Below are 16,015 nucleotides of genomic sequence, written 5' to 3' on the forward strand. Positions count from 1 at the left end.
GCCCCTAACACAGAAGAGCTGCATGAACCTGACTTTCATTGAGCTGGACCTCTCACCCTTTCTTCCCTCACATCTGCAGTAGGGCCAGCCTGGAAGTCTGCCATTGGAGACCAGTGAAGAGCTGGAGGAGGGGCCTTTCCTGCTCTGTTCCATCCCTGCCTATGGCCTGGGCCCCTGCCAGCCTAGTGGGTGTAGGAACTGTTCTCTATCCCTGAATGCCTTTGCTCTGTGTCTGGGTCTGTAAAACTGCTGGGAGCCCCCAAGAATGTAGCACACTCCCCTTACAAAGTCACCCTTTATTTGTAGAATTTTTTTTTTTTTTTTTTTTTTTAATGAAGGCACCTGGTTCCCTTAAGCTCAGGGCTTCTTGGAGGGCCCAGGGTCTGAGCTAGTGGAGGGGAACACAGCCCCTGCCGTGGGACTGTAAAGCTTGAGCACTTCCAGGGCTGCTGCTGGCCCACCCCACCCCCACCCCAGCACCTGCGCTGGGGCCCCCACACTCTTCCATCCTGTGAAGGAGGGTGGGAAGCTTTGCAGGAAAGACATTAGCCTGGTTTGGGGGGGAACTCTGCAGATTCAGACATTCTCTGGCCCTCAGGTTGGGGCAGCCAGCAGAGGGCATTTGTTGCAGGCCTGCTATGTGCTAGTTCTTGTGTACTGGTTCTTCACAGATACTGTCTCTTCACATTATCACCCAAGCCCAATATGGAGCCCACTCCCCATTGTCAAAATAAATGAAGTCACCCAGCTTTTGGGCAGACCTGGGCAATGAGCTTACATCTCAATTCCAAGGCCCTGGCCCCCTCCACAGGTTTTATCCTGCACCCCTCCCCCAACTCGAGGAGGGGAGCCTCCACAATGTCTGGGAGACAAGGACTGCCTTGTCTCCAGAGTTGTTCCCTGCCTATAAGGTACCTGTAATTTTGCTGTTAGACTGTACTTTTCTGGACAAAGGCATGGCCTCACCTGGCAATGATATAAGTGCAGAGCATTGGAGACTCATACACTGCCCTGCATCCATTTTTGTGCCTACTGTAAGGCAAGTATTCTGATCCCCCTTTGGGGGATAGAGAAACTGAGGCCCAGAGCAGAGACAGGACTGCTTCTGCTCAGGAGTGGGGTTGTTCTCAGATGTTTGCCTGATGCCTAGCATACTACCTGGCATGTCAGTATTCTTGAGGTGGTCCTTCTGTGGAATGGAAGGTGACTAAGGCCCACATGCCTGTCGTAGCTGCCTCCCTCGGCCTGCCTCTTATTTCAGTGGCAGCTGTGTTGGGCAGTTCCAACTCACCTGTCCCTGCCCTGTCTCAAGTGTTCCACACATCCTATTGCTTTCTTCCCCAGAGCCTTCTCCAAGCCTATATAGGAGCTCTTGTTGCCTTTATACCACGACATCCTAGAAACATGGAGGAGTAAGTGGCCACTTAATGCCTCTGAGGGCAAATCCCAGCCAATGGGAAGTGGGAGCTGGTGGACCAATACTTGGTTCTGCCTTTCAAGGGGATAGTTCTGCGGGGCATTGCCTACATTTTCAGAGACCCTGGCAGAATGGAGCCCCTATTACCTGTATTTGTGACCTTGATAGCACACCTTACAGTGACTTTTCTCCTCCTGTCTCACTCCTGCTCCCTTTTTCTTGCTTCCTGGGACTATTTCTAAAGAAGCCACTCACACTCATATCCCCATGTCAGGCTCTGTGATGGTTAAACCTAAACCAAGATGGTTGACCACCCCTGGTCAACCCTGCCCTACTTTTTAGGGCCAGGGGAATCTTCTGGGATGAGGGACTTACAAAATGTAGAGTGCCTGGAAACCACCCAGGCCTGCTTGTGTTACAGCAGAAACTAAGGCCCAGCCCTTTAGACCTGTGGTGGGGTCTCATTAAGGGTTATGTAGCTAAGCCTAGGCGACCAGGAACAGACATTGTCTGTGGCTCTAGGAATACTCTTTCAATCCTAAATACCTTTGACTTTGTCCTGTCCTGGTATGTAGTAAGTAAGTCTCATCAAATCCATGCTGAGGCATGGTGACTCCAGAATGGATCTGTCATGGATGTCCACACCACATCCTAGACAGGGGTGTGTTAGGGGCTCAGCCAGAAAGGCCAGAGGAATGAGACATGGGAAGAAACGGACATGGAAGTGGAACTTGAGAAACAGTAATGGGAAAGGGATGGGCCGTGGAGAGGGAAGCTGCAGGGTGTGATATGCTGTGAGAAGAAGAGAAAGGCAAGCAGGGAATGATGGAGTGAGTGAGCGTGTATGAGGGTGAGCATATGTGAGTGAGCGTATGCAAGTGTTTATGGGTGTGCCTTGAGTGTGTGAGCATATATGAGTGTGAGAGAGTGTGTGGATTGTAAGTGTGTACAAGTGAGAGGATCTTTGTGTATGAGAGTGAGTGCATGAGTGTATGTGGGTTGTGAGTGTGTATGAGTGTGAGTATCTGGGTTGTTGTGACTGTATGTGAGTGAGTGTGTGAGAGAGACAACACATAATGTGCCCTGAAATGGTCTAGCCATGGGCCTGGGAAGCAGGAAGGTAGAATGAGGGCACTGGGAGTTTGGGGAGGAGTTGGTTCCCACACAGGTACTGGAGAGTTAAGGGTAGATGTTTTGGGTTTCTAGAAATTCTGAAAGTAGCAAAACCGCCAGTACCTGTAGCAGAATACTCCGAGAGAGCACAGTGGGGTTAGGGTGGGAGGGAGAGACCTGGTGTAAACATTCTCCTCCTGAAAGAGATGGAGGCAATGGACCATCACTTGGTCCATTGCCCAAGGTCCTGAAACTCCAGGACCAGCCAGGGACCATCCCCCCACAGAACTTAGTAGGTCTCCAGGTGAGTGCTCAGCTCCAAGGGCTCAGAGTGCTGCCAACTAGGCTCTCAACTCTGCTCTACAGGAAGAGACACTTCACCCAGTTCTGATGGTCTCTTTTTCTTCCTCCTCTTATCCTCTAGTTCCCTCCTTTTCTGGTCACAGCTGATGTAGTTCTCACTGTCCTCCATTCCTGGGGCAGAAGCCAGGATGTCTCCATCTTGGAATACACAGGGTCAAGCACACAGTGGGCCCTTAGTGAGAGCCTTGTCAACCAGTGAGCCTGATTGCTTTGTTCCTGTGGTGGAACATCAGCTGGCTTCCTGTGCTGTGACTAAGTATCAACCTCCATCACAACCTATGTGTGCTAACCTCAAGTCAACACACAACAGGTATGTATGTTATTTCTAATCCCATCCAGAACAGAAAATGAAAAGGGGCTTTGATGGGTCTAGGGAAGCATTTGTACTTAATTAAGCAGCATCTGCAATTTCTGGCACAATAGACAAAGTTCCAAGGGTTTCTTCCAAGAAACAGATGGAGGATAGCATCTTGAGGGACTTACTGATGAGCTAAAGTCATCACAATGGCCCATTTCTGTGGGAATATGGCACCCAGGGCTTTGATAGGTAGTCCTCACTCCAAATATTCTGTCCCTGTTTTATATATTGGTCTGATCTTGTACCCAGATTTTGGGGCTGAGAGATGTTATACACATGACTTTGAAGTCTGATCATAGCTGCAGTGACTCAGGCCCCACTTTCAAACAGTCTCTGGTGAGACAAATGGAGTCCTCCATCTTTAGGCAGTGCCATTCTGGTGGATCCTCTCATTCCCTCACTCAGGTCCACCCTGTATAGTCCCTGTCACCTCTTTCATTTGGAGATGATTGGATGGGCAGGGCTGGGTATTGCCTATATCTTCTGGGCTCTATTTCCATTCTATGCCATCTGGAGTTGTGTGACATGGAAACCCTGCTCAACCACATGGATCCTGGAGATCAGAATCACTAGCAGTTCTACACTGAATGGGAAGGCTACCGCTGGATGGACAGTGCTGACCAGAAACATGGAGCTACCAGTGGATGGACACTATTGACCAGGGACACAGATACCACTGATTAGGGACCTAGAGATACCAATAGATATACATGGTTGACCATGGATTCCAATGGTTGAATGCTTCTGGTGGTCAGGAGCATCTTCCCATCAGGGTCACCCATCTAGGGAGCTCCCTCCTAGAAAATTAGGAAAGCTGTTGTGCTCTTCACCTTGAAAATTTCAGTTTTGTTGGGTAGTCATGACATTTGTGGGCCTGTTATATGTTGGCAGCAGAGGAGAGGGTAGAAAGGACAGGGTCTTTAGACTGAGACAGACTGGGGCATATATCCTGCTTCTACCTCTTTTTAGCTACATGACCTCTCTTAGCCTCTGTTTCCTCATCTATAAATTTGGCATAATGACAATTATATCTAGCTCCTAGTGCTGTGGTGAGGACTACATGAAATACTGGTAAAGTACATAACAATGATTGGCACAGAGTACACTCTGCATAAATGTTAGCTTTCATCATTCATTTATTCTTTCATTCAACACAGTCGCATCTATTTACATGGGCTGTTCAACATAAGGCCCCAGACAGGCAAAATCACTAAGCACAAGGGCTGAATGATCACTTACATGAATGATCCTCTGAACATCAGTCACCTCCAACCTTGATCCCCCAAGAGTGAACATTGTCAGGCGCTGGACACTGTTTCCTGGGCAACCCCCACCTGTCACTCAGCCAAGCCCTTACCCTCACCAGACCTGCCTCCCTTAGGAGATCTGATGTGCTCATTGCAGGTTAGGGCTGAAAAAGCAAACTGCAACAATTCTTGGATTATTATTTATAGCCATATGGTTACCCAATTTTATCTATTTTTGTGTGTAGAGACATTTTGTATAAAAAAAAATCTTAAAAGGTTCTCTGAACATTCTGTATACTTGATTTCCATGATTGGAGCCCTAGGGGTATTTTCCAAGAATATTTTATGTAAAAGAGACAAGTGATAACTGTTTATACTCAGCCGGTAACCATAGAGATGAAACTTCACCAGATCAAAGTATGAAGGTAATTAACTCTCTGCAAATTATAGTTGTTAGACTTATGCACAGAGACACATGACTTCACTGATGGGCTAAGCAGCCAAGGAAAAATCTCTCAGGGGAAGAAAAGGATTAGCAAGAGCTCATCTGCAAAGCTGTGTCCTTTGTCCCTGTCCAGAGGGAAAGCATATGACGAGCCTTAGTTTTGGCCTAACAGGTCAGCCTCTGTAGCCCTCAAAATCAAATACTTTGATTCTCTTTCCCTCACTTCACTATCCAAGTGGTCTCTTTTTTGGCCCTACTAGGCCAGACTTTGCAGATGTGGGGAATGAAATGACCCAACAAGCTAACTTGTGAAATTGCTGGGGAGTGAGTGGTTGTCAGGATTTTCTTGCTGGTGTCAGTTGCTAAGCAAGCAGAGCTTTATGCCCCACTTTTAATCAGGTTGACCCACCAGAGTGTCCTCCCTTATCCCGCCATCATTTTTAAAGAGTGCCCATCCAGTGAGCTTCCCCTTCTCTCTCCTGCTGTTCTGCCCCTCCCCCAGCATAATGGAGGCTGGAAAAGACATGTTCACAGGGCATCTTCTGGGAGGTAGTGTAACAGTCTGCTCCCCTATAATCCCTGTAGTGTAGGGGTTGGAGATGCACATGGCAGTGGGCTGAAATCTGGCTCTGGCCCTTACTAGCTGTGTGACCTATTGTGAATTGCTTATATCTCTATGACTCAGTCCTCTTTTGAAAAAAAAGCTAATAGTAGGTCTGTCATGAGAGGCTAATGCATGTCAAAGCCCAGCACACTGCCTTGTGTAACCTATCAGGGCTGACCTGGAGCAAGGGGAGATTGAATATAGGGAATGAGGTCCTGCAACTCTATTGGGAGGACTGGAAGAGCAGGTCACTGATGAGCCCCTAGAAGGATTCCCAGGATAGTTCAGAACTGATCTTCCAGGGTGGGGCTGCCTGCCTCTGCACTGCCCCTGACACTGGAGTTCAGAGCTCAGGACTTATGCTTGCTGCTGGGATCCAGGTACCAGGAAGCCACTGCTGCTTCAGGTGTCACCACACTCAGCTCTTAGTACCTGGGAAGCTGCAGAAGGAACCCTGGAACCTGCCTCCAAGAAACCCCACATCTCCAGGACCCTGCTTGCCACTAGTAATAGCTGAAGGACATGGGAGGATGGCCTTCACCTTACTTCTGCTTTCCAGATCTGGTGTGAGTGTATCTGTCTGATGGAATCTAGTTCACATCCTAGACCTTAGCCACAGGAGTCTGAGAAATGTGTTTAGCTTTCCAACCTCCCAGCTAGGAGAATGGAATGGAGGTTGAGAGAACCAATCCCCAGAATCCAGTACAAAGTGCTCATTAGTATTAATGCAAGTGCTCAAAATATTTGATGTTATTATTATTACTGTTGATATCATTATCATTATTTTCCTGGCCTTCTTAGGCAGCCTGGATTGGTGCCTAATAAACAGTGCTAAGGTTCACCTTCCTCTTTTGGGGCCTCCCTTACAGAGAGGTTTTCTGTGACGTAGCGTCTCATTTCATGGTGTCATCACACCATCTTCCGCCATATTTGTCTATGCCAAGAACTTGGACCACTCTGGCTTATTCTTCCCCCTCACTGCTGACCTTCTTGCCCCAACCAGCCACCAAGCCTTGTAAGGCACCTACGTGTCATACATGTCCCTTCACCCATTGCCACAGTCCTTTGCCAAGTCTTCATCACAGTCTCTGAGCTGGACAATGTGACTGCCTTCTCTGTGGCCTCCTGGATTCCAGACTTGCCTTCCAGGCCATTGTCTGCCTGACAGCCTTGCACAGCTTTCTTAAACATAAATCTTTCCACCCTCTCACCTATTTTGAGTTCCTGAGTGGCTCCTGGCCTCCAGGTGGCCATGCTCAGGGCCTGGCCCTGGGACATCTAATCTTAGGGCCTCCTGGATTCCTTTGCCCCTACCACACTTGGCTCAGCCTTCCAGCCCCTGTGGCTGTGCAAATACACCATGTACTCTCACTTATGCAAGCTTCTGTACTCTTTGTTCCCTTGTCTGGAATGCTTTTCCTGCCTCTGCCCCTGGGATTTCTGGATCACCCCTCAGGACTCTCTCAAGGCTGCCTCCTAGTGACATCCTCTCTGGTATTCAATATGTGTTCCCCATTCCTTCCCCTCTGCAGAGCTCCTCTGCTCTTTTAACATCAAACATATTAGGTCCTCCACCATGAAAGAGGGTTGATCAGTTACAAGACAAGAACTTTCTCATCTTTTTTTTGTTCTTTTTAAAGATTTTATTTATTCATGAGAGAGAAAGAGAGAGAGAGAAAGAGAGGCAGAGACACAGGCAGAGGGAGAAGCAGGCTCCATGTAGGGAGCCCGACGTGGGACCCAACCCCAGGACTCCAGGATGGCACCCTGGGCTGAAGGCAGGCGCTAAACCACTGAGCCAACCAGGGATCTCCAAGAACTTTCTCATCTTCATCTACCATCATCATCTCCCCAGTCTTTCACTGACTCAAAGTCAATTAAGAAACCTCTTCCCTGACCTTTGCTCCATCTGGGTGGCTTCTCCAGTCATCTTTTGAGCAGTTCAGCAATGGCCTCAGGCACCATTCTCCCTGGGCTCTGGTAGGGCTGCCAGTCATGTACCTCTAGGTGAAGTCAAAGTCAAGGTCTGTCCTCTGGGGATGTACAGCCTGCGTAGGGGGGAGGACAAGTCCCAGTGACAATAAGAGATAAAGCGGCAAATTCAGTGCCAAAGGAAAAGACTGGGAGGTGCCACAGGGCCCACTGTAGGTGGGTGAGTGGGGAAGGCATGTGGAATAGGGGACTTAGTGGGCCCTCCACAGAGCTGGTCCTTCTCAGTGGGGGATGCCCACTGTGTTCTTCCTGCTGGCTAGTGACCTGCACTGAGTGTGGTCCCACCCTTCTGAACACTTCTACCTCCTGGTCTAGCCTTTTCTCAGTGATTGTCTTGTCAGCAGTATTTGAGCTTTCCTGAGTTTTTTGTTGTGTTTTTTTTTTTTTTTTGAAGATTTATTTATTTGAGAGAGAGAGCATGTGCAAGTATGGGGAGGGGGAGGGAGAGTAGGGTGAGAGGGAGAGAAAATCCCAAGCAGCCTCCATGCCTCATACAGAGCCTGACACAGCTCTCAATCTCATGATCCTGAGATCATGACCTGAGTTGAAATTAAGTGTCAGACACTTAACCGACTGAGCCGGCCATGTGCTTCTGGTTTCCCTGAGTTATTAATGAAAGAGCTGTTCCTTTGACATGCAGACCTCAAAGACAAGTAAGTGTTCATTCCAGTGTTGCTTTCGCTTTGGTGGGAGGAGAGACGGCACTAGGTTGGGAGAAGATGGAGAAATAGATGGAAGGAGAGTTGTGTCTTCTTTGGTTTCCTGATGAGTGAGCAGGAACTAAGCATGTTTGAGGGAAGGAGACAGAGGGAAAGGGAGATTGGGAGACTGGCAAGAGGCAGGGCTGATGGAAGAGACCCATACCCCCCAGCAGTGGGGAGAGAGGGACCCAGAGCCCAGGGGTAGAACTAGCCTTGAGCTAGGAAGGGCCACAGAGATTGGGGGCAAGATGGCCCTGAGGAGGCCTCATGCCCTGGTGGCAGGCATGAGGGGCACACCTGTCTGTAAGTTTCTGTCCTCACTTTTAATACTTTCCCTTAGCACTTGTCACATACTATTTGCTTTGTTCATCTTTTTAGTTGTTTGATTCCCCCCAGTTGGCTGTAAGCTGCTAGGATAAGGATTTGTATCTGTGGTGTTCACTGCTATAGCACCAATGCCTATAGTAAGCCACACACATTTGGGATATTGAATCAGTAACTGCTGAATGAAATATGGGATTCTTTATGATGCGAGGATGAATCTGCAGCTGGGAAGAAGGGGGTAGTGATGTGAGGAGGTCTGAGAGAATGAAAAGAGCTACTGTATGGAGTTTTGACATAGAGGACTGTGTCAGGATCACAGGCACCTCATGTGAGGCTGTGGAGACTCAGCAGTGGGGCTCTGTGGTAGAGTCCAGGTCAGGGGTGGCTCCAGGGTCAGGGCTTCCCAGGAAGATGAAGTGTCCTGAAGGCTGGGGGCCTGGAGGCTGTGGTCAATAGGTGGGGTGTCTGAGTTGGTCATCTGGAAGATGGAGTGAGTCTGGGGGATGACAGGGTGCAGGGTATGACTCTGGATGTGAGTACCTAGGCTAGGGTGTGGGCAAGGTCCACTGGCAACAAGGAGGTCAAGCACTGACGGCATTCCCCAGAGCCTGAGGTCACCCGGATGGGCTAGGGGGAGGTCAGTTGGCCCACGCACAGGTCTGCAGTGAGTGAGGGGGTGTGAAGGAAGTGGATGGTAGATGACCACTGCAGGGAGAGGAGGACCAGACCACAAAGCTTCAGATAGGAGCTTCGGGTGCTGGCAGAGGAGTGTGAGCTGGAAGCAGCTCCAGGGAGTGAGGACAGCTTGGAGCCACTTGCCAATGCAAAAGGAAGGAGTAGCTTCCCTACGAGTGCCATGGAGCAGCAGTGCCCTCAAGGCAAAGCTATCTTCTCATGAGGCCTTGGGCAGAGAGAAGGAGAAGATGTGGTGGAGATGTTATAACCATTACTATTAATTTAGCTCCTAGAGCCATGGTTCCAAAGGGACGGTGAACTTGGGAAGATCCTTCTTGGACAGTGATGGCCAGGAGGGCTTCCACCTGGACGATCATGCTTACTTCTCATTTTGGGGACCATTATGATTATATGTCTGTACACATCCTTCCTGGGCTACCTGACTGATGGGACTCCTAGACCTGATGGTTAGTAAGGGTGTCCCCCTTCTGGTGGGGAGTTTCTGGGGATTTGCTATAATTAAGCCACTTATTGCTCTCCTTTCTTCTTCTTCACCATGCACAGATAGGGTTGCTATTGTGCTGGGTCCGGGTCGCAGGTACCTTTGCCATTTATCACCCCTGAAGGTCCAGAGCAGCTGGAGGCAGGATAGGCTGCTGGGGAAACTGAGGCTGGGAAGACACAGTCAATATTGCTGGTATTAATTGTGCTCTTGCCATTCTAGTTGTAAAGAGCACAGAGCAGCCCGATAAGTTGCTTGTCATCCCTTCCTCCTGGCATTCATACTCTCATTAATTTTACCCAGATAATATTCCTTCTTGCCACTTTTGGGCTAACTCTGTGCAAGGAGCTAGAAGTCAGTAGGCACAGCCTCAGTTCTGGCTTCCAGCATTCACAGACTTGCCCAGGATGGGGCTGCCTCTCCAGGCAACTTTGGGGAAGTCCATACATGGCAGTGACTTTGGGAAGAGGAGTCTGTTCCTGTTTGTCCATGCCATAGCATATCGAAGAAGGAATCCATTTGTATTTCTACATACTCCTCTTGGGGCTCAATATAACAGTCAGCACTTGTGCTGTATTAGAGTTGTCAAGGCTACATCTGTTGACCTCATTATATTATAGCTTCTCATGCTAGGAACTGTATCTTTGGGTGTGGTCTTTGGTTGATTAAAAGCAGGCTAAAATAATAAGGTAGATGAGGCATTTCAGGGCCTTTATGCTCTGGTGCCTGGTTGTTGATGGCCAGGACATTCCAAGTGGAACAGCTTGGGGAATTGAGTAACGTGGCTTCCTACTCTATATGGGCACGGTTGCCCTTGCCTTCACTGCTATCGAGTATCTAAGCCCTACAGATGTTAGTTTGTTGATTTGACAACCCTTCAGCTTAGGGACGGTGGTGCACTGGCCCTTTGAGGAGGTGCACCTGGCACCCAGCTCCAGTGGCCAGATGGGAAGGCACACCTCTTCTCTTCTCAAAGTTCTGCACAAAGTCATGTCCATAGGTCATCTCCCTGACTAACCTTCCACTCACTCCTACACCTTTGTAGCCCCTACTTCTGTGCTCCTTACCTGGAATCTTTGTCTGAGATGTCTTTTCCTGAAGGGACCGTGTGTTCAGTGTCATATTCCAGCACCAAACATGGTGCCTGGCATATAGTAGGCACTCAAGTGTCTGTTGACTGGCTGGCTGACTGGATGAATGAACAAAATACCCCTCCCCTGGCCTCACAGAGTTGGTCACAGAAGTGGGAAGTCACAAACCCAACTACAGAAGAAGAGACTGGAGAGCAAAGGGCTGGCTTGGAGGAGCAGGGAGGGAGTGGCCTGGAGAAGTTCTGACCACTGGCTAGGGCCACCCATCCTGAAGTGGCTAAGTCATTTATGGCTTTGGTTACCATGGTCTCCAGTTACAACTTTGGCCGCTTACTGTCCTTGCAGGGATCTGGTGGGGACCTCATCAGAACTCTGCTGGCTGTTTTTTGGACCTGTGAGAGGCTGTCACAGGTGAGGGCTGCCTCCTCCCACAGCCACCTCCTGCTGCTATGCTGGGGGAGTCTGGCTCTTCCTCAATCTCCACCTTCCTGGGCATGCCTAGGAAGCTTCCATGGAAGAGTTCTTCTATCCTTGAGCTGGTCATGTGTGTTTGAAGTGTTTGTCTCTACCTTGTCTACACTCTTAGGAGAAAGTGTAGTTCTTCTTCCCTTCTTGACCTGAACCCAAAGGTCTACAGTGTTTGAAGAAGCTGGCCTCTCTCCCTAAGCTCTTTGCTTCCTCACAGCTCCCTCCAGTGGGCTCCCACCCCTTTGCTGCCCCTATTGGGCCCTTGCCATCTCCCACTCGATGGTGAGGGCAGTGGGCTGCCCTGCCAGACCTGCCCCGGCTTCCGCCCTCTCCTATCTATCTATCCCTCACATGGCTGCCACATGAAGACTTAGCTGGACCAAAGGGAAGCTCCATTATTGAATTCCTGGGAATGCCATGTGTGCAGGCTTTGACCTGAGTTTGAATCCAGCAGTGTGCTTGGTCAATGACCCTGGGGAGTTATGTAATGTTTCTGGGCCTTGGTTTCTTCTTTTTGTAAATCTGGGTTAACAACGTCTACTCGCCGGGTTTCTTGTGAGGAGTGACTTCAGTGTCAATCACCTTGCCCTGTGCCTGCCACTTAGCAGAGAGCAGAGGATTAGGGCTCGTCTCAGAGCACATGGCAGGCACCAATCCATAAACGGCCTCTTACTTTTTGTAGAGACTGTATACAAAGCTAGGGCTCACTGCCAACAAAGTGAGCCTCACATGGCAAGAATCATCGCTGTTGGACAGAGTGGGGTTATTGATGTCTATCTAGCTCCTTGTGTGCTAAAATGTGCAACTAAGAGGATCAGGAAGGCTCAACGAGACTAAGTGTTTCCCCCACAATTGTGTTCACTAACATGCCTTCCGTAAACCATTACAAAGGAAGGAGCCAAGCATTCCTTGATCTCAGCTACCCTGAATTCTGGATGAGCATGTTTTGACTTAGTGAGATTTTTTTTGTAGGCGTGTGGGCTTTTGCAGACCTGGGGGTGGATCCAGCTTCCAGATTCTCTCCCCATGCCCCAGTTCCAGAAGGGTATTTATATAAAAGGGTTTGGCCACTGGCATCTCTACTCTCCGGGGCTTTTGAATTATGAGTTTAGGATTCAATTTTAGCTGATACATAGATTTTTTTTTCTTGTTGCAAAAGATTGCTCATTCTCATCTGGGCTTTGTAGCCTTGCATGAAGTTTTCTGAGTAAAGAACCATTCCACTCAGATGGATAAGTCTTTCTGTCTCTCAGTTGGCCGGTTACACAGAATCACCCTGGCAGACAGGAGGCTACTGCTGTGGGGAGCAAACAGCTGTAGAAACTGAACCTGTGGGATCTGTGGGAATGTTCCTGGGCATACCTGTTTCCTGGGTCAGATCTGCACTGACCAAGTCAGATAGGCTCAGAGGGAAACCAGAAAAGACCTTCCAGGCCTCCAGTTCAGACCCAGATCTTGACTTGGGACTAGGTTGAGAAGTCCCCCTTTTTGCCCTTCTTGGGTATAGATTTAGCTGGTTAGCTCTGCCCTCAAGATTCCTGAGACCATGCTGTAGGCCTCTTAGGAATTGTGGATACCAGCACCCTAAGCCTCCACCTGTACTCTCCAGCCCCACAGCTGCTTTGGGATTTTCTTCTGAAGACACTTTTGGGAGGTTGAGGGTGAATGACTTCAAGCAGATGATTAGCCTAATTAAGCTTAATGCCTCCTGCAATTACCATGCTGGCTTTGAGGAGTGTCCCATTCCTCCCTTTCAGCCCAAGGGCTGAGTGGAAATACTGAAGAAGCAGGCCTGCCTCCCAGCAGGCCTGGCTCTGCCTCCAGATTGCCCCTCCCTGGAGCTGGGGAATGGGGGTACTGTCTTTGAGGGGCACATCAGCTCAGAGTCCTGGGGAGCCTTATTACTGGATGGTGACAGGCAGTTTCCTGCATAAATCACTTAGGAACCAAGGACGGCTTTCACAACAGGCATTCCAGCCCCAGGGGCAGGACCAAGCTCCTCAGAAGTGCTTTCCTTTCAAGGAGAAGGTGATTCCTTTAAAAGTAAGATGCTAATGGCCCTCTGGGGTGCTGGAAGCCTTCGCAGCTCCAGTAGTACTTTCAGAGGGTGGCCAGGTACCCTGGTCAGGTCCCCTGAACTGTGAAATGGAAAAGGGAAGTGGAGGGCAACCAGGTCTCTAACCCCCCTACCCCCCACCCCCCACTCCCCACGCTACCTCAATTCTGGTTGCTTGAGGGTTCTCATGTCACAGACTCAGGCCTGGTTGGTAGTTCCCCTGCCTCTTTCCTGGGCTTCATCTTGACAGGGAAACAAATGAAATGAATATGGGGGGAAGCAGAGAATGTGGAAAATGAGGGAAGAAGTAGTAAGAAGGGCCATTAGGGAGTCCCTACTAGATGCTAAATTCCTTGACATACATTATCTCATCTGATCCTCTTGGTGACCTGCATGGTGGATACCATTATTATGCCTGTTACACAAATGAGCCAACAAAGTTCAGAGAGGGTAAGAAACTTGCCCCAAATCCCACAGCTAGGAAATGGCAGGGCTGGGAGTTGGACCTAGCTTGCCTAACTGCAGAGTCTGTCCTTCCCATACCAGTGGATAAGTGGATATCCATGCAAATCAATAGGTAAATTAAAAACAAAAACCAAAACCAAAACAAACCAACAACAACAAAAAAAGAGCACTGCACTTTACCCAGCCCTGGGGCCAGCTTGGGCCCAGTACTTCAGGTTCCTCGAGCTGTCTCCTTAAGTCTCATCAGCATCCCATCAGGCGGTGAAAGTGCCTGACAGTGCCGGTGTTAGCGATAGAAAGTGAAGCTCAGCAAGATTAGGCAACCTGCTGGAGCATGAACAAGTGGAGAAACAGCCGGGGCGTGGGGGGCCAAGGGCCAAACAGATAATGCTCTGATAACAGGCATTTCTTTGGCTGTGTTGTCCCTCTTTGCTATACACAGCTTGTAGTCAACAGTTGAGGCAGCTGATACTCGCGATCCTTTTCCTACAATCAAAAAACTCAAAGAACCGAAAGGACCTTGGCTAGAAGGGACTTTGAGGTTTAACTGTGGCACTGCTCCAATCACAGGAGAACAGATTGGAATATTATTAAGGCATAAAAAGTTATGTTTCTAAAGGCTGCAGACACAGTGCAGCATGGTGGTAAAGGGCAGGGCTTTGGAGTTAGACAGCCGGGTGTGAACTCCAGTTCTGCTACTTGCCTGCTCTGTGATCCTTCAGGATCCCCAGCTGCAAATAAGGATAATAATAATACTCACCTCCTAGGCCTGCTGTGAGGATTAATGCTTGCTTGTGAGGCACTTAGAACAGTTTCTGGTGCAGAGTAAAGGCTATGTGGGTGTTCATGAAATATAAATAATATAATAATATAATATAAATAAATATAAACATTGAATGCCATTGGAAAATGCTTTTAAGTAATTTTAGGTGAGAACTGTGGGATGTAAAAATTATGTATGTTATGCTTCTAATTATATATATAGATATATACACATGCATACATATATGCATTTAAAGAAATGTTAATAATGATTATGCTATGAAAATTTAGATGGTTTCTATTGTCTTCTTTATATTCTGTATTCCCTCTATTTTGAACAATGAGTATGAATTACTTTATAATTAAATAAATCCTATTGAAGAATGTAAAACAAAGACTGCTCTTTCATGCCAGGATCCAGCCCTCCCATCCCTCACTCTCCTTAAAGGGTGGGTTCTAAATGATGAGAAGTGTATGCCTCTGAAAGGTTGGGGGTTCTTGATTGGAAACATCAGAGGCTTCGTATCTAGATCTGAGTGTAAAGGTCCTAATGGTTAGGAGGGTTTGGGAATTGGGCAGTTGGTCTTCTTCAGGTTAGTGTGTCTAGCGAGAAACACTAGGTGGGGCCTGCCTTCTCCAGGATCTCATCTTCCTGAAAGACCTGTCTCCTACAGAAATGCTGTATCCATGGAGATGGTAGATACTCTTGGTTGAATTTACCTTGGGTACTCGCTTTCCAGAAACATGAACATTTAACATTTAACATCTTCACTGCCATTGCCTGACTTCCTTGCCTGAAAGACATACCTTTGGAAGTGGCAATGAATTTGCACTTGAAAATTTGTCCTAAGTTTGGCGCCAATGGAAAGTCTCGGATTGAGACTCTTCTGCGTGGTCTTGACTGCTCCTTGGGAATGCTGATTTTACCATAGCACCAGAAGTGAACAGAGAAAAATCTGTGTTGTGACAGAAGGTGCAAGTTTTGGGAGGTGGACACCTGGCCTGGAACAGTATTGTCAAAGAGAAGTTGGCCATTTGAAGCCAGCGTTTCACAAATTAGCATATTATTTTGGGATTTCAGATTAAGTTTAAGAAACATGTATTGAATACCTAAAATGAGCTAGGTTCTCTCCTAAGTAATGTCATTGCAGAGAGCTGTGAGAATAATTTCAGCCCTAGGGGAGAGAAAAAAATCTGGCCTTTTAGCAAGTGTAGGTTGGTTCAGCCTCACATGTTGTTAAGTTAAGGCCCAGACCTGTGTCTGGACTGAGACCTGTTGTTTGTGCTGGCTCCCACTCTACCAGCATTACATTTTTATTCCACATAAAATGCCCACGTTTTCAGTTCTGAGGGTGATTGTCTGAGCTATAGATCCATCTTGACAAATCTGGGGAATATGTTAATTTGGGTTACACTCAAAGTTAATGTGAGA

General features: G+C 48.2%; 1 protein-coding gene across 4 annotated transcripts in view; it reads left to right on the forward strand.

Annotated features, from left to right (window-relative positions):
• The window catches only part of LOC112650348 (uncharacterized), a 165,118-nt gene that overhangs the window by 32,082 nt on the left and 117,021 nt on the right, over positions 1 to 16,015 (forward strand). Inside the window, exon 1 of one of the 4 annotated variants that reach the window (XR_007400957.1) lies at positions 2,960 to 3,203. The exons of the other annotated variants lie outside the window; for them this stretch is intronic. The gene's annotated coding sequence lies outside the window, so the exon portion shown is untranslated. Of the gene's footprint in view, positions 1 to 2,959; positions 3,204 to 16,015 lie in introns of those variants that run through there. 4 annotated transcript variants of the gene reach the window in all.

Source organism: Canis lupus, chromosome 11, assembly GCF_003254725.2.
Source record: "Canis lupus dingo isolate Sandy chromosome 11, ASM325472v2, whole genome shotgun sequence".
Lineage (NCBI taxonomy): Eukaryota > Metazoa > Chordata > Mammalia > Carnivora > Canidae > Canis > Canis lupus.